The 25,147-nt window shown below is 41.5% G+C and overlaps 1 long non-coding RNA gene across 1 annotated transcript in view; it reads right to left on the bottom strand.

Annotated features, from left to right (window-relative positions):
* Positions 1–360: 360 nt before the first annotated feature.
* Positions 361–25,147, bottom strand: part of LOC141567484 (uncharacterized) — a 70,211-nt gene continuing 45,424 nt past the window's right edge. The window contains exon 3 of the long non-coding RNA XR_012490124.1: positions 361–449. This is a non-coding gene — a long non-coding RNA (uncharacterized LOC141567484). The remainder of the gene's footprint in view (positions 450–25,147) is intronic.

The following is a 25,147-nucleotide window of genomic DNA, read 5'->3' as shown; positions in this document are numbered from 1 at the left end:
TCTCCTGATGTGTGGCGTCAACACCCTCCAAGTTAACTAGTTTCAAAACTAAAGAAGAAGCATAGGCTCTGTCTGCTTTGTCAGTCCCCCTACTGCTGACTAATTGCTTCCACCTCTAAAAACTTTTTTCCAGCTGCCTGCCCCTCTTCTTCCCCTCACGTCACCACAGTCTAAGGTCTCACGCCCACTCTCCTGGACATCTAACTGGCCTCTGACTTTCACTCTTTCTTTTAACCAAATCTCTTTATTTCTAGCTGGTAGATAATTTGGGATACGTTCAGATCACCTCCTACTAGAAAAGCAGTAATAAATTCCTCATACCCTGGTGAATAAAAGGTAAATCCATACCTTGAAATACTCCTTAGTCCCCAAGTTGTCTCCACATGATCCTTCCATGTTCCGCTGAAATGCCACTTTAAGCCAGAAGACTTTCCCAAATCCATGTCCACCTGAAAATGCAACCAAATGCTTCCACTGCATTTTTTGGGAACTTTGCAAATGTTTGATTGTATAAATTATAAAGCATCGGCTCAATTGTTCCGACTAGTCTGGAAATATCTTCCAGCCATAATCTAGATCATATGGGTCATTGTTTACCTCCAAATACCTAACACTATGGTACACAGAAGATTTTCACAAATATTTCTGGAACTTAATCACATTCATTCTTTCAAAACATGCACACTCTGTTTACCAACCCCTGCCCCATCCCAGGGATAATGCTGTAGAATAATTGTGTGACCTTAGGCACGTGACTTTAACCCTTCTATGCCTTAGTTTCTTCATCTGTAATATGATCTCTGCTGTGGACCAAATAAAATAGTGCATGTAAAGCACTTAGCCCATGCATGTCTGGCACATAGTATACACTCAATAAATGTTGACCTTATATTATCATTATTGTCTCACAAGACAGTCTGTTTCATGGCTGAGCAGATATGACTAAAACACTCTTCCCAATTCTGAGTTCAAATATTTTCCCCTATAACTCCCATTCATTGATCATAGTTTCTTTGCCTGTGGGCGATGAGAATGAAGGGACTCCAAAGCAGGCTCAGACACTTTTAAAAACCTGATTCTCAGCCCCAGACCTGGAATAAAAAAAGGAAAACTTGGGGTCAACTGGGGAGAGAGAACTGGATTTAATTAATTCCATGGGTTTCTGAAGAGGGCTAAGGTTCTGTAAGTTGGTGTTCGTTTTCTACCTTAGGAGTTTCACTCTGGGAGTCCAATATACTGCTTAAATTTCACTTATTTCCTCTAGCTGTAGGATTTGGGTAAGCAAGGAAAATTCTGCAAAATGACTTCACCACTGGCAGTAATTTGCCCTTGGCCAAATTGACTTGCAATTATTCTAAGTGTCAGAAGTTTCCAATTAGCTTAGGCCTTGTCTGGTGCTGAGTAGGCTCCTTGGGGTGGGTCATGGCCATTACTTGAGTCTAGTGCAAGATGGATCCAGCTGCCCTGAAGAAGTGTGTCCCGCAGCCTTATTTCCCCTAGCACCTGGTTCAACTCCTCCTAGGAACTATGACACTTAGGGACTTGTTTTCATTTCTCCAGGTTCCCACACCCTCTTCAGCGATACTCTTCTACCTCTGAGTTAATTGTTATTTAAGAAATGGCCTCTGGGGCAGCCAGTTAGCTCAGTTGGTTAGAGTGTTGTGCTCTTAACAACAAGGTTGCTGGTTCGATTCTCCACATGGGCCACTGTGAGCTGCACCCTCCACAACTAGATTGAAACAACTACTCAACTTGGAGCTGATGGGTCCTGGAAAAACATATTTAAAATAAAAGTTAAAAAAAATGGCCTCTACTGACAGAAGTTTCGTTTCTTTAAGAGGCCGGGTTTCTCACTTTCCTCAACGTGCTCTACAGCTGATCTATTGTGCTCCAAGGTCGCCCAAACCAAGCTGTGGAGAGGCTTCCACGTTCACACACAATGACACTATAGTCTTGTCTTCAGAGTTCTGAAACCATTTCCAGAGATGCTAAGAAGAGTGTGTACCTCTCCAGGGGTTGCAATGACTAATTTTCAACTACTAAATTCAGAGTAATCATAATTTTCTTCAACAAAAGGGAAACAAATTATGTAGTATTTTTAGAAAATTCATTGAGCGTCTACTCTATCTTACTGCATGACAGTAATAGCTTCCTAACTGACCCTCTGCCTCTACTTTTGTCTTCTCTGACCTATTCTCTACCAGATCCCAGAGTGATTTTTAAAAAATATGTCATAATATCTTACTGCTCTGCTTAAAAACATTCCAGAGCTTCAATTGTACTCAAAATGAAATCATGGAAGTTAAAACCCTACATACCGTGGCTTCTGATATCTCTCCATGCCCTCACATCCTCCTTCCCTTTGCTTAAAACGTACAAGCAAGCGGAACTCTTTACAGCTCCTCAAGTGTCTGTCCTGGACAAGGGCTCAGAGCTTTGGCACTTATTCTTCCCCAGGTGCTAAATACATGGCTCAGCCTCAGAGTTTTGCCCCCACCTTACATTTAGCTTTCTCAGAATCCCCTCCCTCACCTGTAAATCCACTCTTTAAATAACTCAGCCTACATCTTTATGTCGGCCTTCTTGGGGATGCCATGATTTGTGTGGTCAATGGTACCAACTCTAAAGGAAAAGGCGAATGAAAAGAGAATCTATGAATACAGATTTGCTGCACTGCTCAATATGGAGGAAGACGATAACAATCCTACAACGATTAAATTTTATAGTCATGACGTGAATCATATATAAAATGTATCTCCATAACAGCCACAGAGCCCTAAGCAGGGAGAAGTCCAGGGAAGGAGAAATATTCCCTTCTCTTTAGCAGGCTCTTGAAGGAAGGAGCCAAGTTTGATGTCATTGCAACAATAGGTTGCTTCTTTCATATTCCAATTTCCTTCTAGAACTGAATTACCAGCCTACTTCATACTCCTTAGATGCTGCAGGAACAAAAACTTAATCGGAAGAGGAATTTCTCCTTGATCACGGTCCATTTTCATGTTCCTCAGAAAACAGACACTTGATACAGGAATTTCTCTCACTGGTAAATGAATAGGCCTGTGGCTTATAAAGTTAGCAAGAGACATGTCCAAGTTTCACAAGGCCAAGAAAGTAAATAAATAAATAAAAGGCAAAATAAAGGAATAAAAATAGTAGCAATATGAGTCAAAGCTAACATTTAGTGAGGGCTTGTTCTGGGCCAGAAGTGGTTCCTAAGCCTTTTACATATGTTATTTCATTTAACTCTCATATCAATTGTATGAAGATGCTGATATGATCTCTCCATTTTACAGATGAGAAAACTGAGGCACAAAGACATTCAATAAACTAGTCATTCAAGCAGCAGGTTGTATGTCAGGATTTGAATTCAGGACGTCTGACTTCGACACCTTTGTTCTTAACCACTTACTACCCCTCTTTGTGCCAGAGAGACTTGGGAGTCAATACATCACAAACAATGGTTACAGTAGCTAAGTGCTCACAGTCCCAAAAGGGAACAGGTTTGCAAAAGGCTATGCAAGGCCTCTGCCATCTTGCTGAAATCATGAGAGACTGAGAAGTGCGGTTGGTCCACTCAACCCTGTGTGATTCAATCTCACAAAAAGCTCTGGGGATTCTTGCAACATTTCCCCTTCCTTCCACTGGGCAGATCTCTTGTACCTAACCCTTGTCTGTGCTGTTTCAGTAGATTCCCCACCATCAGTTTCTTCTCTTTCGTTATGCAGCCAACTATCGTTCTAATTCTCAGTTCTAATCACACTGACTTCTGTTACCCACTACCTATTGAACTACCTGGGTTCGAATCCCAGCTTTGACACATCCTATGTGGGGAAACATGAATATGTTACTTAACTTAATCTTAGGTTAGCTGCCTTCATCTTAGATGGGACTAAAATAACTTGCTCACAATGTTCTTTTGAGACTCTAGTTCAAAGCGACTGTTCAAAAACTGGTAGCTATGTTGCAAAACAAAGCACTTAGCATTTAAGATTTTCTGTGTGCATGGCTCCTACCAACATTTTCAAGTTCATCCCACGCTAACGCCCTTCAACAAACATCCCTACCTCCAGGGTTCCCCTTCTCTCCTGCGCACCAGCATTCCTCCCAGGGGAGCCCTCGGGTCTTCTGCACCAGGTCCGTCTGATGTGCCCTTAACATTAGATTCTTTGACCCCATCTTTGGCCTCGGCAATCAGAATTTCTCTTGAATGGATCTTGACGATCTTTGTTTTTTAATAGGCTCCCCGGGCAATGCTTGCAACACCAATAACTGACTCCCACTGCTCTGTCTATGGCAATACGTTCTTTGGGCCTCAGATTCCTTCCCACTCTTGTATCTATTACCCAAATCTCACTGATAATGCAAAGCCTGACTTAAACGTCTCCTCCTTCATAAAACCATTCCAGAGTCCTCCCTCCAGAAATAATCTGCCCCTGCCTTGAATTATCATGGCACTTATTTATTTACACGATAACTCTTCCTAACATTTTCAGGCTCCTTGAGGGGAGAATCATTATAGAATTCATATTAATATCCCCAAAGGTACCTACCCTGGGGCCCTGCATAGAGTAGCTACTTGGTGAAAATGGATTGAATGCATCGGATGGGGTCCAATCCAATATTTTCCGATTATGTTGCTAAACCTCATGGATTAAGCAATAACTGACTTGTTTAAGGAAGAGAAGGAGGGAAGCTGACCAAGCAGACTGTATTCTCTTCCTCGCGTCCCTTTCCCTCTGATTCCTGCTGCCATCGCCATCCAGGATCATCCCTTGTTTCCTTCACCCACGTCTGACGAATGGGGGCAATGGATAGAAATCTCTCATTATTTGCTTTAGCACAGTTGAGACTTGCTGACAAGTTATGCATTTCTCTTTGGATTTAAAAGTCAGCAAAAAAAGGAAATCAATATGACAATTACAAACCATGTAAAGCTGTCAAGTTTCCCTGGTTCCGGTTTAGCCCAAAGGGCTGGAATAATTTCTCCAGCATCTTGGCTGGCTTCTGGCTCCATGAGCTCTGCAGGTTGGTGGTTGTTCTCATTACTGCTAAGCTAACACTAAACTCATTCAATTTGCTCACTTCTTAAAGCACTCCAGTACTTTTTACTCCTATGTATTAGTCAGCTCAGGCTCTATAACAGAATACCATGGACGGGGCAGCTTAAACAACAACCATTTATGTGTATATCTCACAGTTCTGGAGGTTGGAAGTCTGAGATTACAGTGTCAGCACGGTGGGGTTCTTGGTGAGGGCCCGGCCCTCTTCCTGGTTTAAAGACTTCTGGGTATCTCACTATATCCTCCTCACATGACAAGGGGAGAGAGAGAGAGAGAGAGAGAGAGAGAGAGAGAGAGAGAGAGAGAGAGAGAGAGAGAGAGAGATTGTTTCTCTCCTGTCTCATAAGGGCACTAATCCCATTCACGAGGACTCTACCCTCACGACTTAATTAGTTCCCATAGGTCCCACCGCCAAATACCATCACATTGCAGATTTGGACTTCAACAAATGAATTTGGGGGCGGGAGCACAGACATTTAGTCCATAACACCTCACCCATCCATGATCTCTGTACATCTCATCCTGGTTTTGTTGAAAGGGACACACCTTATCCCTCGGCGGTGGCAAGCAAGATGGTAGTGACTATGCCAATGTAATTTCAGGCCCAACAGTGTAATCACATTTCAATAAGGCAAGAACAATCGTATTCATTTCCTATTTACATTTATCTCACTCACTATGTTCCAACCATGTCACTCACCCTGCAGTGCTTCAAAATACATCAAGCCCTGTCCCACCTCAAGCCTTTGCAGGGGCAGTTTCCTCTGCCGTTGTGCTCTTCCCCTATTCATATGAATTTGTGAAACTTTCCTTTAATAATCATCTTTCCTTTAAGCCTCAGCTTAAATATTCAGTTCACAGAGGGGGCTTCCTAGAACATACCACAATCTATAATTCTTCTATTCATTATTTGCTTGCCCCTTGTCTGTCAGAAAGTATAAAAACTGGACAAGGTCAAATATTATGTCCATCTTGTTTGCCATTCCTGACACATAGTAGCTGCTCAATAAACATTTGTTGAATGAATGAATGAAATAATTACACAATATATAATCACAAGGAAAGGGAGAGTATCACATAATAAAATACATCAAATCTTTTGTTCATATACATGTTTACAAGCAGGAAATAATCCTTTTTTATTTAATTTTTATAACAATTTAATATTTCAACATTAGCTCTATAATTTAAGTTATTTTGCTGCTAAAAGAAATACGTCCTCCTCACCCTGGAATATGATTTGCCGTAATACTTATTCTATAGACTCTAAATAACAAATCTCATTTCTCCCAATGGAACTCACCTCCTAGGGACGAAAAGTTGACATCCTTACGAGACATCAACAGAAAGAGACAATTTGAAGAAGCAGATGTGGTTATTTTAGAAGGAAAAAAAAAAGTGTACATTCTGTTTTAACTTTGCAAGTCTTGAGAATTCTTCCATGACAATACACTGAGAACTACTTCATGAAAATAAATAGCCACAGAGGAATATGGATTTAATTGCTTGAGTTGCTACATTAGCTAAAATAAAACAGCTGTGATCACATTCTGCGGGGGGGGGGGGGGGACCATTGTTCAAAGAATTCTATTAAAGATAGCCTCAGTGATGAGTCTGGCTTTCTAAAATCAGGCATACCACTTCCTGGACCACCCGTTGTTTTTAGGGTAACGGTGATTCCAATTTGGGGGGCATCTGGGTTGGAGAAATGTTGTCTATGCCCTAGGACACAGGACTGCTTGACAGATTTTCCTCTTTCCCTCAAATGTACAGCTCAAGTTACTCAAAATTACTCAGCAAAACAAATTCCTCTCATATTTCTGTAATCCCAAGACCCAGGAAAGGTGCTGGGCTGGCAGCTGGGGCGTTCAGAGTTCCAATTCACTACAAGATGAAACCAGAAACAGACTATCTCGCTCTTCCTAAGGAATCTTTGTGAACAGAGCTTGGTCCCTGAGAAAATGAGTCTTCAGAATGGTAGTATTTGATATTTCTCAGGATCAGAAACCACCTTGAGGTAACGATAAAGCCATAAACAATTCCACAGAAAATTCACATATGCGCATGTGTTTTTAACACAAAGTTTGAAGCCTAGTCTCCAAAAGCTCTGTAAACACCCTAAAACTATCCGTGGACCACAAACTCAGAACTCTCATTCCGAAAAGCAGGGCTTGAAATGGGGACAGCCAAGAATGCAAATGTGTTTTTTTTTCATCAACCACCATCATGGATCTACTTTAAATAACTCTGCCACACACCAGTCTCACCTCTAACTCTTCCACTGGTTCATTTGCAAACTTTGAAACATGCAATATCAAAGAAGCAGACAACTAGAAGGGGAAGTTTGAGAAAAGGGGAGCAGAAAGGCCATTGAGCAGAATCTCAAATTTCTAAATTTCCAATAATCTGGCCAATCGTACATCCCTAAGATGCTGTTCCATTGACCTCACAAGCCAGTCGTTATCAAAATGAAGTCAACCTGGGAAGGTTACCTTAAAATGCAGATTTCTACCGTGTTTCCCTGAAAGCAAGACCTGGCCGGACAATCAGCTCTAAATGCGTCTTTTGGAGCAAAAATTAATGTAAGACCCAGTATTATATTATATTATATTATATTATATTATATTATATTATAAGACCCGGTCTTATAGTAAAATAAGACTGGCTCTGAGATTAATTTTTGCTCCAAATGACACATTAGAGCTGATTGTCCAGCTAGGTCTTATTTTCGGGGAAACATGGAAGCTTTTGTTTCAAAAGGATTCTTTGGTTTTTATTAAACACCAGGTAACTGTGAAGTTGGTGGTCACTTAAGCCACAATTTTGATGGTTTTTCATCGTTTCTCAATGTCTAAGAAACCTTAATATTTTGGGATCTAAACTACATATTCCTCTTGAATCCTGAAGGGGCAAACACCCCTTGTCTGATGACAGGTACCAGATGTGCCACTATGTCTTCCTCACCTGCATCCCTTTTACAGGGAACTTTCAGGGAAGGGATATAGTGAGAGGTTTCCAGGGGACTCGGTGCCTGAGAATTGCCAAACTACTGATTATCAACTGATTGTTAGTCTTCATTTGACCTGCAAAGTCCCTTTTGTCATGCAATAAACATATTCCTGGTGTGACACCAGGGGAGAAGGCCAGAGAGGCCAAAATCTTTCCTACAGCAACAGCCACGTCCTCGGCCATCCTTCGGGACCCCCCTTCTCCAGGACGTCTGCCTAGTGATTTCACCCCAACCCCACAATGATCCCAGACCCTTTCTGAATTTCTGTTACACATAGTTTAACTGTTTCGTGTCAACGCTGAGATAGAGATAGTGCTCCCTCCCCTTGTTCTCTTACTAGTTCCTGTTTCTCGTTCTCTGTCACCTGCTGACTAGTTCTTTGAAAACAAGAATGTGCTTTAAATGACTCTTCATCCCACACAACATACAAGCAGGCATACACACACATTTGGTACAGCAGCCCCTGTGGCTTTTGCCTGCAGCATTCTCTCCCCATTCTTTCCTTGTAACTGTTTCTCAGGTTCCCTTTAGAACACTACCTTCCTCCAGTCTGTGTCCATTGATTTCAGATAGGGCTAGCTGCACTCCCTGATTCCAGATGTGGGCACGTGGTCTAGGTTGAGCCAATCCGCACAACCCTTTCCCTGACACAACGGCTGGTACATGGCCCAAGCTGGGCCAATGAGATGCAGTCCCAGAACTTTTGCAAGTATAACCCAACGAAGCGAGTAGTCTTTTTCTGTAGGTTGCTGGGGCTAGCGAGCTTCACCAGCCATCTTGTCACCACAAGGGGGAGAGCAGCTCAAGAACAGAGCAGCACAGATATAAGCAGGACTGAGAGATACAGAGACAGCGACTGAGGCGTAAAGACCTGGGTCCTGGTTTCAGCCGGGCCAGAAGCTAGCCCTACCTCCCAAACTTTTCAGTCATACACAGTATACAGCTTATAATTATAACATAGCATTTGAGCCAATTTAAGTGTATTTCTACCACTTGAACCAAAAGAGTCCAAATGTATTTAACGTGTAATAAATGTTGACTGGTTGAGTTAACAGCCATTTTTAGATTTGGGGAACGTTGGATATATTTGGGTTCGTAAAGTCCACAAAATACCTTTTTGCAGAAGAAGGTCAGTTGTTTAACCTCTGTCTTTGGCAAAGAAGACTGATATGGTTATAAAACTATGGCCTTTGCCAATGGACAAGTGAATTTGGATCCCAGCTCTGCCACTTACAAATTGTGTGGCCTTGGGCAAGTTACTTAGAATCTTTAAGCAGTAAAAACTGTGCATTGTTATTGGAAGATCATTTTTATCTAGATGATGGATGGAAGGGTGGAGAGACAGAGGAAGGAAAGTATTATCAAGTTCAGGCAACAGTGGATGAGGGTTTAGACTTGGCTTACCTGGGGTGCACGCCAGAGAAGAGATGGCAAAAACTGTCAGCCTGAGTGGCAAAGTGAATGTGGGATGAGGGGAAAGAGAGGAGCCAAAGGTCCTGGAAACTAGTTCAATTATTTTTATTTTGAGACATTAAAATAAAGAAAGAAATACAGCCTGCCAGCCCGGTGGTGGGGGTGCCCTTAAATTCTAATTTATCTGTTAAGTTATTTTTCACAACACAGACAGCTTCTGGGTTAAACCTGTAGCTTTCTGAAGGAATTAAGCGGCATCTCACCTCTAGGCAACAGAGGGAGTTCTTTCGAGCAGGTGATGCTTTCATCACTTCGATTTGAAGCTGTTTCCCAAAGTTTTAGAGGATTCCGACTGGTGGTATACCAGGTGGTTTTAGGCGGATTACGGAGTGACTAGCTGTATACGGACAAGACATTAAATAACTGAATCACATCGGGAGAAAGTTGTTCCCCTTCAGGCCTCTTGATTATTTTGTCAAGGAAAAAAAAATCTGATATGGGGCCTAAAACATCTTTAACTCCTCTTGCTAGCACTTGTCAATCCCCTTGTTTAACAGGAAAACGGTCTCAGGCTCAAAACCCTCAAGGGCCACAGTAGCTAGAATGAAGTAACGTTGTAGGGTCTTTATTGAATTTATTGTTACACACGTGCTGTCTGTGGATGGCAAGGGGAACTTATTTTCCACTTATCATAGCTACACATCTCGTCTTAAGATACATTTATTTTATAAAAGAAAATTGAGTGTGTTAAAAAGGAAACTAAAGAAATGTCGCACACAGCCATTCCTGTTATGAAGAAAGGGTTACAAAAGATGGCTGTCTTGGGCCAGGGGTTCTAAAGCATCATTCATCAGCAGTGGAATTTCTGGCACTAGGACAGATGTCTTCCGAGACAGTATAGCACTCAGTGCATCGTTAAAAAGTATACCAGGCAGCTAACTACAAGCTGACAGTGAGTAAACGTGCCTATCCTTGGAAAGGTACCAGACCAGAAGCACTGCACCCTTGTCTTGTCCTGGGAAGAAATTTCTCAGCATCTGCAGGGTGTCTGCTCAGAGCCAGTGCTGAGAACGCCCGCGCTGTGCGTGCTGCATCCTTGCAAGCTCCTGGGAGCCCAGCGCGATCTCCTAAACAACTCCTTATTCTAAACAATCCGGAGTTTGGTTCACTTCTTATGAGTAAACACTCTCAGCTGTGATGTCTGGAAAGGCGTGCTCCTGCTCCCAGATGCGCTCGGCTCTGCTGGTCTAGGCTGAGCGTGGGATGGATACACCAGCCCTCCCCGGACGCCCCGCCATGCTCCTGCGGAGCGTTCTTTCACACGTGCCGCAGGAAAATCTTTGCGACGTGCATATCAAACCATCTGGCATAGGGGTGTTTAATTTCGTGAGCGATCGTGTGTTTACTGAGGAGTTGACTTTTTAAGGGGAAAAAGACACTCTGGCTGACCAGGAGAGCCCAACACTACTAAACGTCTCCCCCTAGTGGGCCTTTCCCTGAGGCTTGTAAATCATTCGGAGCTGGAAGCACAAAGACCATCCTGGCCTGTAGCTTTTGAATTTCATAGTCAAAAAATGGCCTTAAAAAACAACAACAACAACAACAACAACAACAATAACAGAAAGTTGCCAAGCACATACAGTCCTTGCCTTGTTTATCTCTTTTTTTTCCCCCAACTAAGATAGTTAGAAAATACTCATATGACATCATTTGAAACTCAACCAAGATGTCCTTCAGAGGGTGAATAGATAAATACATACACTGTGGTCCCTCCAGACAACGGAATATTATTCAGCTATAAAGAAATGAGCTATCAAGCCGCGAAAAGACATGGAAGAAACTTAAATGCATATTACATAGTGAAAGAAGTCAATCTGAGAGGCTTCCTGCTTTGTGATTCCAACCATATGATATTCTGGAGACAAAACTGTGGCGACAGTAGCAAATCATTGGTTGCCAAGGGCAAGGGGAAGGGATGAATACACAGAGGATAGAGGATCTTTCATGCAGTGACAATACTCTGTACGATGCTATAATGATGGATGCATACCATTATACATGTGTCCAAATCCATGGAATGTACACGACCAAGAGTGAACCCGAGAGTAAACTATGGACTTTGGGTGATAACGATGGGTCCATGCGGGGTCATCTATTGTAACACAGGTACCAGTCTGGTGGGCAGTGCTGATATGGGGGAGACTGTAAATAGGGGGTGGGGGGAAATGGGAAATCTCTGCACTTTCTGCTCCAATTTGCTGTGAACTTAAAACTGCTCTAAAACGTAAGCTATTTTTAAGGATAAAAATTAAAATATACACATATATAAGTGAATAAATAAGTCAAATATTGGGGGAATCCTGTTCTGGACCTGTTGATGATTCATTCAAAAGATGCAGACCGTTTCTGCTCCATGTGTGGTCTGGGACCAACAGCATCAGTCCTGCCTGGGGTCTTTTTAGAAATTCAGAGTGCCAGGCCCCACCGAGGAACTGCTGGATCAGCATCTGCATTTTAACGAGATCTTTGAGTGATTTATATTAAAGTGTAAGATGTATTGATGTAGAATGCGTGGTCCCTGCCTTCAAGTGGCTTTCAGCATATTAAACATTGGGGTGGAGGAGGGGTGTCTTTGGTATAGTTTGTGATGCAAAGAAAGGCAGCAATGTGGTGAACAATAATGAACGTCACTCTTTTGATTTCACTGCGTAGTTCCTTTACCCACAAGTCTTTCCCACCTTAGATGTCATTACCTCTTCTTCATGTGTATAGTTCGTGCTAAATGTTATTCAGTAAATATCACTGAGACTTTCCCATGTGCCAGGTACAGAGCTAGGCAAAAGGCATAAACCCTTCTCTTAAGACGCATGCAGAAACGTTAACAGGAAATGATGGTTGTATCTGTCTCTCCTATTAGATTACATATTATAATAGGAGCAAGCACAGGGCTCTTCTTGAAGGGGGCAGTGAACTCCATTTGTTCAGCCCCCACCAGGTACCACGCACTGTTTGTTATCGCATTTACTCCTCACAGCGATGTCACAAGATGAGAAGTATTTTCCTCATTTAGCTGTTGGAGAAACTGAGTCCCTCAGTAGTTCAGCAATTTGCCTAAGGTCTCACAGCTCAAAGCAGCCAGTTACCACAGATAGTTGGGCCCCTCCCCGTCTGGTCACCTCTTGTCTGCTATGTTTGTGTTGTGCGATTGATTCTGTGTCACACAGCTGTGAATGCCCTTTAGGTCATAAGCCCCCTGGGGAATTTGAAGAATTTTTGAGGAAGGAATCTCATTTTCCATGAGGTGGTCAGGGAGGTCGCTGGACTAATTACAGCTAGTCCCTAAGGGGCTGGCAACCACCATCTGATAGCTGAATTCTGTTATAAACGAAACCTCCTAATCCTGAGATGGAAATGGCTTTCTTCTTACACTTGCGGATTCTGCATGTATCATTGGCTCCTGGAGCACTGTACTGAGGACTCATAGAGAGCATGCAGAAGGGGGGAAAGTGATTTTTTAAAAATGCAAGTCCAATCACAGCGCTCCTTTGCTTAAAACTTAACACTCCTTTGCTTCAATAACTTCCCAATGCTCTTAGGCTGCAGTAGGATTTGGGGTTCTTAGTCCTCGCGTGGCCTGGATCCTACCGAGGTACTCTGTTAGCCTTAGCTCATCCACTCTTTTTCTCTGAACTCTGCGTTCTTCGGTTTGCTCTTAAATCCCGTGATCCCTCATGTCACAGGACATTTGCACAGGATCTTTCCTCTTGACCTCTTTCATCTGAAAACCTCCTCAGTGTCCTTCAGCCTTCAGTTGAAATGCTTCTTCCTCCAGGAATGTGTCCTGATCTTCCCGGTCAGGTGCTGGGCTTCTCACCATGCTATACACCATGCCTTTGAAATACTTATCACATTTGTAACAGAACTATTCTTTAATAGCCACTGCCCTCTGTAGACCTGCAATGTCCAGTATTGTAACCACTTGTCCCTTGTGGCTATTGAGCACTTGAAATGGTGGCAAGTGTTATGGAGGAATTGGATTTTACATTGTATTTCATTTGAATTAGTTTCAATTCAAAAACTGACACTTGATTGACTTCATGGAAATTACAAAAGCTTAGAATGACTTAAGTACGTGAATCTACTTTTGAATTGTATATTTTGTGAACTGTAAGTACAGATCAAGTATTTTCGGAAATTTCGCATCTGAATTGAGATGTGCTGTATGTGTTAAAACCACACTAGACTTTGAAGACTCAGTATGAAAAAATAATGTACAATATCTTATTAATAATTTTATATTGAGTATATGTTGAAATGAGAATAGTTTAGAGATAATAGGAACAAAATATATTAACGATAGGTTTATGAAATTGATACGCTTATGAGGTTAATGTCACCTGTTTCTTTTTTACTTTCTAATGTGATTCCTAGAAAATCTAAATTCTGGCTCACATTATATATCTATCGGACTGTGCTGTTCTAGAACGTAAGGAAGGCCTTTGAAACTAGAACCATATATCTATTTAACTATTTTATGCTCAGTATTTAACATAGTATCTGGCTAATAATAAGTGTGGAATAAATATTTGTTTGGGATTTGAATAAATGAATGTTTATCCATGCCTGTCAAGGTTATGAGAGAGGATGGCACATTGTCCTATATTTTCTAACTCTATGCTAATTTTTTCTTTGCCTAGCATAAGGCCTTGAAAATAATAATAATAATTACAACTGTCCTTTTCAGTCACTTTCTGTGTGCTAAGCACCTTTAATCTATCTGAGATTTGTTGTAAATTTCAGAGATAATGTATGTAAAGTAACTTGTCCCAAGTCACTTTATTAACAGACAGCATTCACTAAATGCTTGCGTATGAATAATTGAATGAATGAATAAACAAACTTACAAAGCCCAACAAGAGCCAGGATACATTTTTTTCTAGGTCTCTGTTGCCTTGAACTTAAGAGATATGAATTCAGTTTTATCTGATCCAAGACTGCTTGCTCCAGCTTAGAAAGGCTCATAAAGAGATTTTTAAATATAAAATCCTGGAGTAGAAACAAGAAAAATATTCTGTTGACAAGAAAGTAGATTACTCAGGTTACAATAATAAATTAAATTTTGAAACGCTGAAGACACACTTGCCCTCCGGAGCTTGAGAGAAGGTCCAGGCCACGGCTCCTGCTCATCTGTAATTTGGCCAACGATCCTCCGAAAGCACCGCAAAACCAGATTAATTAGAAATAGAGGAACCTCTATGTTCTTGGGCCACACGGCATTTCAGGCCAATTATCCAACCTTCCAAGCTCACGGAAACACACTATGTATTTGGCCACAAGCTTTGCTCTCAACTTTTAAACCCATGTGTATATTTTAATGGCAATTTAATCCATATGGTTCAGATTATTTGCATTAGATTCATCAGAAGCAATTTTCGAAAGACGCTACAAACTAATAACTTCCTCAGTGCGCTGTGCTAGACTTCTCCAGGGGTTCCCCCAACAGTCTGCTGGGTGGGAGTTGTATTAACTAAAGGCAGCAGGGAGATTAAGAAGCGGGACCCTGGAGCCAGAGTGCCTAGGGTCAAGCCCTGTCTCACTACTTAGGATGAGTTTGACTTCGGATTTACTTTCCTTGTCTGTAAAATGGGTAAAAAAAAAAAAAAAGAATAACCCTCATGAGGTTATTGTAAAGATTAGCCTAGTTCATGTAAAGAGCTGACAGGTATTTTACCGTGTGCCACGTACTCTTCTAACCATCAGCTATTACTATTACTACGTGTAAGCTGCAAGTGACAGAAAAATAACAATAGAATGGCTTGAATGTGATAGATTTTTTTTTTCTCTTTCACACAAACACAGGCAGTCCAGGGCTGATATCATGGCCCTTATCTCACCGAGAACCCGATTCTTTCTACCTATTGCCCCCCTAATCTCAGCACACGGTTCTCACCTTCTGATACAAGGTGGCGACCCCAGTACTTGTCCACATCCCTGACAGAAGGAAGGAGGAAAGAGGAGAAAATTACACCTTCCCTTTAGGAACGCTTGCTATAGCTGTGCATGCCACTTCCGCTTATGTCCCACTGAAGAGGGCTTAGTCTCATGGTCATGTGGAGTCTTATAGGAGACTGAGAAACGTGGCTTTTTATTCTATTATTATTTAGTTTATTATTGTTACTGTAAAAAAAATGGAGGAACAGATATCAGGGGACAATTAGCTGTCTCTGTCACAGGTTCAGAGTGGAAAATCAAAACGCCATCTGGATCTAGGGTGCATACCAAATGGAGATCTTTGGATAATGGAGTGTGGTTTGAGAAGATTGCATCTTTAACTCAGCACTCGGCCATCTCCACATTTTGTTTGCTTATCAATCCCATAAATAAATTCTGCATAAAACACTAAATAAATGTTTATTCTAATTACTGTACAAAAGTGACCGCAAATCTCTTCTCTCCACTCTCACCAGAATTATATCCATAGAAGGTTTCAGATGCTTGTGGATTTAGAAAGGAAGGGAAGATCTGGCAACTTATAACGTTGTTTCAATTTTTTTTTTTAAAAGGCTCCTCGAACACCAAAATGCAGTCACACTCCAGAGCCACTTTCTAGCCCTTTCACCTCCATCACAACTAAAAAAGTGATGACACTGCAGTAAATGCTCCTCCAGAAACTAACTGCCAATACTCGTGTTAGACAAGACACCTTTCCATCCCGTCTGAGCCTTTACACATAAAAGATGTTGACAACACATACATAGATAATAGGAAACATATTTTTGGCCAGTGAGTTAGATTTTTTGGTCAGACTTGAAGACTGTAGCAGATATTTTGGAAGCTTCCCCAGCATCCTACCCCACTCTCTCCTTCTGAACAGAATTGTATTTCCCAGCCTTGTGGTTCGGTTTGAGATTGGCGGAAGTCAATCAATGTATCCAACCCTGTCCACCATAATTATTTCGGAGTTGGGCATGTGATTGAATAAGATGTGAAGGACGATGTGGGGGCCTTAGAGAAAGAAGCCTCCATTGGTGTTAGCCATTCTCTTGGGATTGCAACAAATATTCAGTTTTAGAATATAGGCACCAGATTAACAGCCTATATTCCATATAAACTAGAGTGGCAAGATGACAAGAAATTGGTCCACAGTGACGTTGCTGAGTCAGTAGAGTGAACCTTACCTAAAGCCTACCATACCTTTGGACTTTGGAATTCACAACCCAGTAAATTCTCCTTATGATTTAAGCCGCCTGAGCTTGGGGTTTCTGTTACAATGTATTCTAACTGACACTGAGTCAGTCAATGAAAACCCGGAAATCTTTAACACGAGACAAATTAACCGTGAAGCCATAACCAATCATCCATCATATCAGCCATACCAGGATTGAAATGCTGCACTCCCGTTTTATTACTTGTGTGAGAACAGACAAGTTCTTTGAAGAAAACATGAGACTCAGTTGCTTAATCAGGAAATGGGAGATAACTATATTGACCTCACAGGACTCTTGTGTGTACAATGCCACACAAGACAAATGAAATTGCCCAAGACTAAGCCTGCTTCCCAGAGAGAGAAATCAATAAAGTCACAGATAAAGGGAAAAATAAGACTTACGCTTAGTGAGAAATAAATTATGTATGAAGAGCCTCGCTAAGCTACATACAAGGAGGAAAATAGATGGAGCCTGGAGGGACAGCTGTGGACCTCGGACATCACAAGGCATCACAAGCATGGCAGAGATACAAGACCTTCCCCAAGAAAAATGTGCGATAGTTAAAAAGGAAAACTTTATGGTATAGTCCTGTTGGTTTTGACAACTGCATGTAGTTGTGTAACCATCATGACACTCAAGGTATGAATCAGTTCCCTCATCTCCCCAAATTCCCTTTGAAATTGACTCCTTCCTCCATCCCTAACTCCCACCCCAAAACATCAACAAACCACTGATCTGCTTTCTATCCCTATAGTTGAACCTTTTCCAGAATGTCATGCAAATGAAATGCATTATGTAGTCTTTTGAGTGTGATTCCTTTCACTTAGTATAGTGCATTTGAAATTCCCCTGTGTTGGGGTATAAATCAGTACTCTGCTTTTCTTGCTACCCATGAACATTGGATTAAAGCCTACCTTCCCACCTAAGCATATACACCCCCTGAGATGATAACTGTGGGCACAGAGACTGGTTTCCGGTGATCACTTTCATGCCTCCAAATTTTTATACACTCGGAACTGTTGAAGGGGAAGAGGCATGTTAGCGTGTGCTAGGGACTGAATTGTGTCCCCCTCAAAGTCCGTGCTTTGAAGCCATAACCCTCAATGGGACTATATTTGAAGATAGGGTCTTTAGGTGGTAATTAAGGTTAAATGAGGTCATTAGAGCCCTCATCTGATAGGATTTGTGTCCTTAGGAGAAGAGGAAGAGAGACCCAAGATTCATTCTCTCTCTCTCTCTCTCTCTCTCTCTCTCTCTCTCTCTCTCTCCCTTTCTTCCTCCCTCCCTCCCTCTCTCACTGTCATGTAAGGTGACAAGAAAGAAGGTGGCCCTCTGCAAGCCAGGAAGCAAGTCCTCACCAGAAACCAACGCTGCCAGACCTTGATCTGGGACTCTAGCCTCCAAAAACTGTGAGAAGATACATTTCTGTTGTGTAAGCCACCCAGTCTGTGGTTCTTTATTATGGCAGCCCCAGCAGACTAATACAGAGTGACTCAGAAGAAAGACCTGGAGCTGGTAATCAGTGAGATGGGTTTGGTTCTAAACATCTGTTTCCTTTTTTGGGAGATGAGGCTGAAAATAACCTTTTATGCAGGCTTATTATGAAGACTGAACTACATGGAAGTTGTTTAGTGCAGTTCTTGCACCTGGAAATATTTGATATATGGCACTTATTTTCCATGTCTTCTTGTATCTACCCCTAATATGAACCTTTACACATATAGGGATGCTCAGGAAATATTTGTAAAAAATCATTGAAATGTAATTGGACATGCTAAGGGACCTCCCTGCATTGTCATTTTCTGATTTGTATAATCAAGTAATTGATGCAAAAGGATGTTTCTGACATCTGACATCATCTATTTTCTGTTTACCACAAACTAAACAGGATTTACTTGTATAGGAGTCATTTCCATATAAGCCAATTTCAGTCATCATTACCACAATTAGATATTTACATGTTAAACTATTTACCAGTAATCATGAAAAGAAGGCATGTGCACGTCTTTGAAACATAAAGTCTCTACAACACGATGGAAAATTTGCAGGGTGGGGGGAGGCGGGAATGGATAAGAAGTGCTTTCTTTTACAACTGAAATAATAATTGGTTCTTCTCAAGGTCCTAATGGGAGATGAAAGGTAAAGAGGGATGGATAGAAGGTGTAGACTCTTGGACGTCACAGCTCCCTTGGGGAGTGAAGCGGGGATAGAGGCTGTGTTGACTATCCATTAACACCCACACTGGTGTGCCGGAGCCAACTCAGTCCAGCTTTTGAGAGCCAATTGTGGACTTCCCCCCACCCCAACTTCACATTCAGTGATATCATGTTGGTGGCTTGAAATTGGCCATGGTGGGAGTGTCTACACCACAGAAATCGGCAAATGCTATAAAGCAGGGTTTCCCTTACCCTTTGGAAAACCAGCTGTTACACATTTACCAGCACACCTCTGGGTCCCACGGGAAGAGAAGGGAGCAACTAAAACTGCCTTTAGAACACTCTAAGAAGAAGGAAAGATGGATAGTAGGGGTCTGGGATGAATGGACCAAGAGAAAGATTCAAGGCAGCTAAGGACGCCCAGAATGTGTAGTCTGGATGCAAGACATTTCTTTATCTTTCACCATTTTTGAAAATTGGGTGGATATTCGCGACTTAGGTTCTGAGAATTAAACCACGTATTGAGAAAATCATTCTCACAGATGCTGACTGAACCTTGTAAAACCTAATAAAAGTATTAAGAATGCATGCAACAATTTAGTCTTCAGGAGGTTCCACACAATATTCATTATTATGTAGTATATTTTGGAACCACCGAATGACCCACAACAGGAAATTCTGTTTAACTCTATTATAGTGGGTCCATATAAGTAGATACTGTGCAACCTTTAAATCTTCTTCTAAAACTTGATTTTTAATGTTATGGGAGAAGAGTCACAATAAAAAGTGAGAAGAGCAAGTTACAAAACAGAGTGATTTTAATGATCAGAGTTTTACGAAATATAAAGGCCTCAAAGTTTGCAGAGTAGCTAACTTTGAGGTGGGGTTAATTGTAATTGCTTTCCTTTCCCTCTTCTCCATGATGAGAATGCATTACTTTTGAGATAAGAAAAAAAGAAATACTATTTTTAAGTCATTCTCCAACTAGATAATCTGAGAAGTCAAAACCTAAAATTTGGTTTATCTGTATAAAGATAATACTAATTTAATTAATGAAATGCATAACCCTTATGCCTGACAGTTAGGCCACAGAGCAAGGATTATGAAACCATCAATTGTAGCTGAAACAACCATTAACTCTCCTCCTCCTGCCCCTTTTTCTTCTTCTGATAATAATAATATTTACTAAGCATTTTCCATGTGTCCACTATGGTGCCAAGTAAATTAAACACATTAACTCATTTATTCTTTCCCAAAAACCCTATGAAATAGTTACTATTTATATCCCCCATTCAACAGATGCAAAAACAGAAGCTTATAGTTATAAATAACTTGCCCAAATCCTCATAGCCAACAAGAGCCAGACTCGATATCAAGCCCTAGTTAATAAAAACACACTTTTTGTGTTGATAGCAAATAATCACATTAACTTTTGTTACTCACACTTTAAGGAAATGGTAGGTACAGCACTCACAATGTTAAGATCCTTTCACATTTTCAGTCCCATGGATTCCTTGGGCTGCAGTGATAAACATAGTCTAGCAGACTAAACAATTGCAATACAATGACCCATATTGTGGGTACTTATTCCAAACATAAAGGAACTTCTGACCTATAAACTAGCAACATGACTCAGAGGTAGTCAATAGAACTTTGGGGTGGTCAGGCAATAACTCATTATTGGGCACCTCATGTATACAAGGCACTGTTAGTAGATTCTGGGGATATAGCATTAGCAGATAAACACAGGTTCTGTCCTCACGGAGCTTGCAGCCTTACAAGAAAGACTGAGGAACCCAGTAAGCAAGAGGGATGCTACGATGAAGAATCACAGGGTTTATTGTGAAGCTGACATGACAATGGGCATACTCGTAGCTACATTTACTCACAGCTTAATCTTATCCTCTGACTATGTTTAGCAAAACCTTGTTATCCCTTCTTTATCTTTGCATCTGTTCTTCCAGGTATTTGTGAACTGATTTCTAAGTGTTCATATACTTACAAACTAGAAAAGACCAGGATTCCTGCCAAAACAAGTCTGAGCAATAGTCTAAGAGCTTGAGACCTAGTAAGAGAGTGGTAATTACGTGGCTGCAGTGGTGGCATTTCCAATTTTCCTGTTAGTGTTTGAAAGAAACACTACCATTCCCACTGCTCAGCCCCTGCTCCTTTAATAAAAGCACTGTGCTTCCCATCCTGGTACCAGATTTCCAGGAACCGCCCCTACGCATACACACCAAGGTACCCAAGGATTGCCTCTTCTGTCTGACTGATTCAGGCTCTTCCATTCGTGTCGATACATATGTCACCCAGCAGAGGGCAGGATTGCACAATGCACCCTAGCTCCTGTCCTGTTAGCAATAAACCTGAGAAAACGGCCCGATTTACAGCACCAGGGCAGATTAAAGCACAGAACAAATGACTGCCTGTGTGCTCAGAGATGACAGCATGAGGGACAGTCTGGGCTGGGAGTCAATAGGCATGGGCCCCACTGTCTATCTGGGAGTCACTTTACCGATGGGTCTGTTTTGTGTCAGTCTCAGCCTACTGCTAGATAACCAATGTCGCAGCTGACCAGCCCTTGTGGTTCTTGTTATAATTGCAAGATGCCTTCAGCAATAATCATCAGGAAACTTGGGGGGGGGGGGGGGGGAATAAAGGTATATTACTTACAAGTCCCAGAAATTATATGGCACACCTAGGATCACACTTCAAGGTGGCAAGAAGAGGGGGAGAAGGGGGAGACTGAGAAAAAGAGAAAGGGAGAGAGGGCAGGCCTGGGGTTCTGCTTTTATTAGGGTTGAGCATGGAGCCTAGTGCTTCTCTGGCTCACTCTTTATTGGTGAATTTAAAACATAAAAATGGGAATTAAAGCGTGGCAAGAGAAAAAATAAGCAGTCCAAATGGTCAGTCATTGAAATCACACAAGATCTCTAAAACACAGGAGGGGTGGGGCTGAATTGTAACCTACTCTTGAATGCTTCAAAGCTTAATAAATCAGGCACTTGCATTATAAAAAGAACAGCCAACAGTCAGGGCTCACACTACAGGGTTTCAATTTCCCTAGCTATACGGTGAAGGCATTATCCCGGATTTAATTTCTCCACAAAACTTCTGTAATACTAATACTCTTGCCCACCCTGAACTTACTCTCTTGAAGTTGTAATCTTGCTCACATGCAAATTGGAGCATGTGTCTCCCCAGTTTATAGTCTGGGGGTGGGAGTCAGAGCGTGAGCTCATTCAATCCTGAGGGCTCCAAGTCTCCTTCAAGTAGAACACAAAATCTTCCCCCTAAGTCAGTCAGAGGTCGGTGTTGGCTGCTGTCATAGAAGTAACAATAGGCTAATATTCACTGATGTCCCCTGCAATGTGCACATCACTTTACATGAATTAATTCATTTAATCCTCCCAAAACCACAGAGATGAACTGTCCTGGAGTGTGCTGCTGGGAAATCATGGAGCTGGGATTTGAGCTCCAGAAAAGGAGCTCACAGCTGCTCTGTTACTACCTCCAAGGATTTGGGGGATGGGAGAGGAGTTGATCAAAGACAACTACGGGTCTTTACTTGGATCAAAATTGTTCATTCATTCATTCACTCACATCCTATCTCAAAGGTATACCACGTGCCTACAGTGTCCCGGGAACTTCACTATGCACTAGAATCTTTAAATTTGTGATAATGGCATCCTGTCCAGTCACACGGTTTTCTACCACAAAACTCAGAAGCCTGGGGTAAAATAATTCAACACTGACCTAGAGTTCAGGTTTTGCTGGGTAGGCACAGTGAAAAGTGGGCTTTGGGGAAGTGAGAAAAAGTGCTAAGGAGACAGTGATTCAGAAAATCAACCATGAGGTCCAGCTAAAAACAGGAGTGACCCCTCCAGCTACAGCTAGTCAAAATTTCATGGATCTGCCCCCTGCCCGCAGCTTTTCCCCAGCACATTCCTCACTCTGTGTTGCTAAATGGGCCAGTTGCGTCAGACCAATGGCCAGGAGTCCCAGATTGCATCATAGCTCTGCCACTGACCGTCTATACAATCTGGAAAAACCATGACTGTCTCTGAGCTTGTTTCTCTCATCTATAAAATGAGGCACCCCTTATCTCAAGTCGTAGTAGAATAATGTTTATGAACCAAGTAGAAAGCACCTGGTATTATGCTTCAGGCTGAGGACATAGAGAACAACAATATCCCACCTCACAGAGTTCACATTCTAACACAGTCTAGATAGTTTTCATCTATAATTATAAAAGAGTGGTCCTATCTCTGATAGAAGGTTCTACAAGACACCACAACTGCTACTTCTAATAGCCTATGTTTTAGAGCACCTAATTTGAGCCAAACTCTATCTGTGAATTGTTTTGTGGGAGGTAGAGACAAATTCTGTCTTTACCAGCAATTTATTTTTGCACAGGTTTACTGTGGGAATTAAAATAATTTCGCAAGCCAATAAGAGATAGGATAATATCTCTTAATAAGCCAAATAAAGAAATAACATACTCCAAACAAATGACAGATGAATCTCGAATGTTCCAGGCAAGGGGAGATGAGAGGAATAGTCCCAAAGTTAACAGAGGTGTACCTTTTTACATGAAGCACTGGGGAGAGATGGAGCAAAAGTAAAAGCCTGTTGCTAGAGCTCGTTGCTAGGGAACAAAGACGCTGGTGTTGGCAGGCAGGATGACTGACTCCATTGGGTCACTGTGGGCTTTTCACCTTTGCTGACCAAAGAGTCACCCTGGCATGGCAGAAGCTAAATGCCCCAAAGGTCTTCGGAGAATTTTTAGGTTAGCAAACAGTCACTTCGTCCAAACTGAAACTGCCAAATAGTTCTCACAAACTCTCGGTACTGCATTTATAGTCTAAACGCCCCCTTGCCACAGTTGCTTTTCTATGTGTTCTTAGTATTGATAGGCTCCCAGTGGGGCCCTCAGCATCTGGCCTGCTGACTGGTTACCAATGACAACAGATGTAGAGTGATGATATCCTGGCATGACTTACTCTGTACTTTTATCAAAGCAATTGTTTTTCTTTGTCATAAATAAGTGGATTAAAACAGCTTCACTTAAGTCATAAACAATTGAATTTGAAATCATATTGAACTAATACACAACATGAATTATTCGTGTAATTCTTTATCACAACCTTCGAGAGCAGATACAATGATTATTTCCGTTTTACTGGTGGGAAAACTGAGAATGACAAAGATTCAGTTATTTACCAAAAGTCGCATTGATAGTAAGAGGTAGTAAGTAGAACCACAACTCAAATACAACTCTGTCCAAGACCAGTGCCTATTTGGACCTTCATGGAAACACAGAACTAGGCACCCCGCTCTCCTAGGAGATGAAAATTCAAGTCAACGATTTCAAGTGATGCCTGCCTTGATTCTTGGGAATGAGTTGTACTAATCTTATCAAGTCCTCTCCTAGAATTAAATTTCTCCACTGACCCTTCAGTCTTTATCCAGGAAAAGTTTGCTTAGCCCACAGAACTGAAATTCGAGGAAACTGGATTTCTTCACGTTTCCCATAACTTTTGGTCCAGAGCTCTTCAAAAGAGATGTGAAAAGATGTGAAATGTTAATTTGATACATAGTCAAAAAACAACAACACAGTCTTGTTTTGGCTAATTCATAGCTGTTGGTAGAGCAATGCCATTTTTTTCCAGGACCTGCCTTGGATATAGCACAATTATGGAAAAGGGCTATCGGCACTAATTCCTCAATCATAGACCCAAAAAGTCCCACAGAATCTGAAACGCTGACAAGAACTTCAGAGCCATTGGAAAACATCTGTAAATCACAGATCTTTACATTTTAACTAACATAGCAGAAAGTTTTAGCTTCAATGACTTACTAACTCCCACCTTTAAAGTCTTGTGTTCTTTTCTTTCCTACACCAAAAAATGAAACAGCTTTGACAGTTATGTTTCAGAGTATACAGCCAAGATGGCTGTCATAGCTGTTAAGGTTTAAAATGACATTTCAGATACCCTAAGTAACCTAAACAGAAACTTAATAGCCTATTGGTCATTGTTTTTTAAAGTTCTTTAAGAGGGTAATTTATATACCATAAAATTCATTTGTTTCAAGTGTACAGTTCAATACTTTTTGGTAAATTTTCAGAATTGTGTCACCATGACCCCAATTCAGTTTTAGGGCATTTCCTTCACTGCAAAGAGATCTTTCATGTCAGTTTGCAGTTACTCTTCATTCTCACTCCCAGACCCAGGAAATCCCTCAATCTCCTTCCGGTCTCTAAAGGTCTGCCTTTCCTGGACGTTGCACATGTATGGG

The sequence above is a fragment of the Rhinolophus sinicus genome, linkage group LG11, assembly GCF_036562045.2.
Source record: "Rhinolophus sinicus isolate RSC01 linkage group LG11, ASM3656204v1, whole genome shotgun sequence".
In the NCBI taxonomy this organism is placed as follows: Eukaryota; Metazoa; Chordata; class Mammalia; order Chiroptera; family Rhinolophidae; genus Rhinolophus; species Rhinolophus sinicus.
Note: the sequence above shows the minus strand (reverse complement) of the source record. Positions and strands in the feature narration are given on the sequence as shown.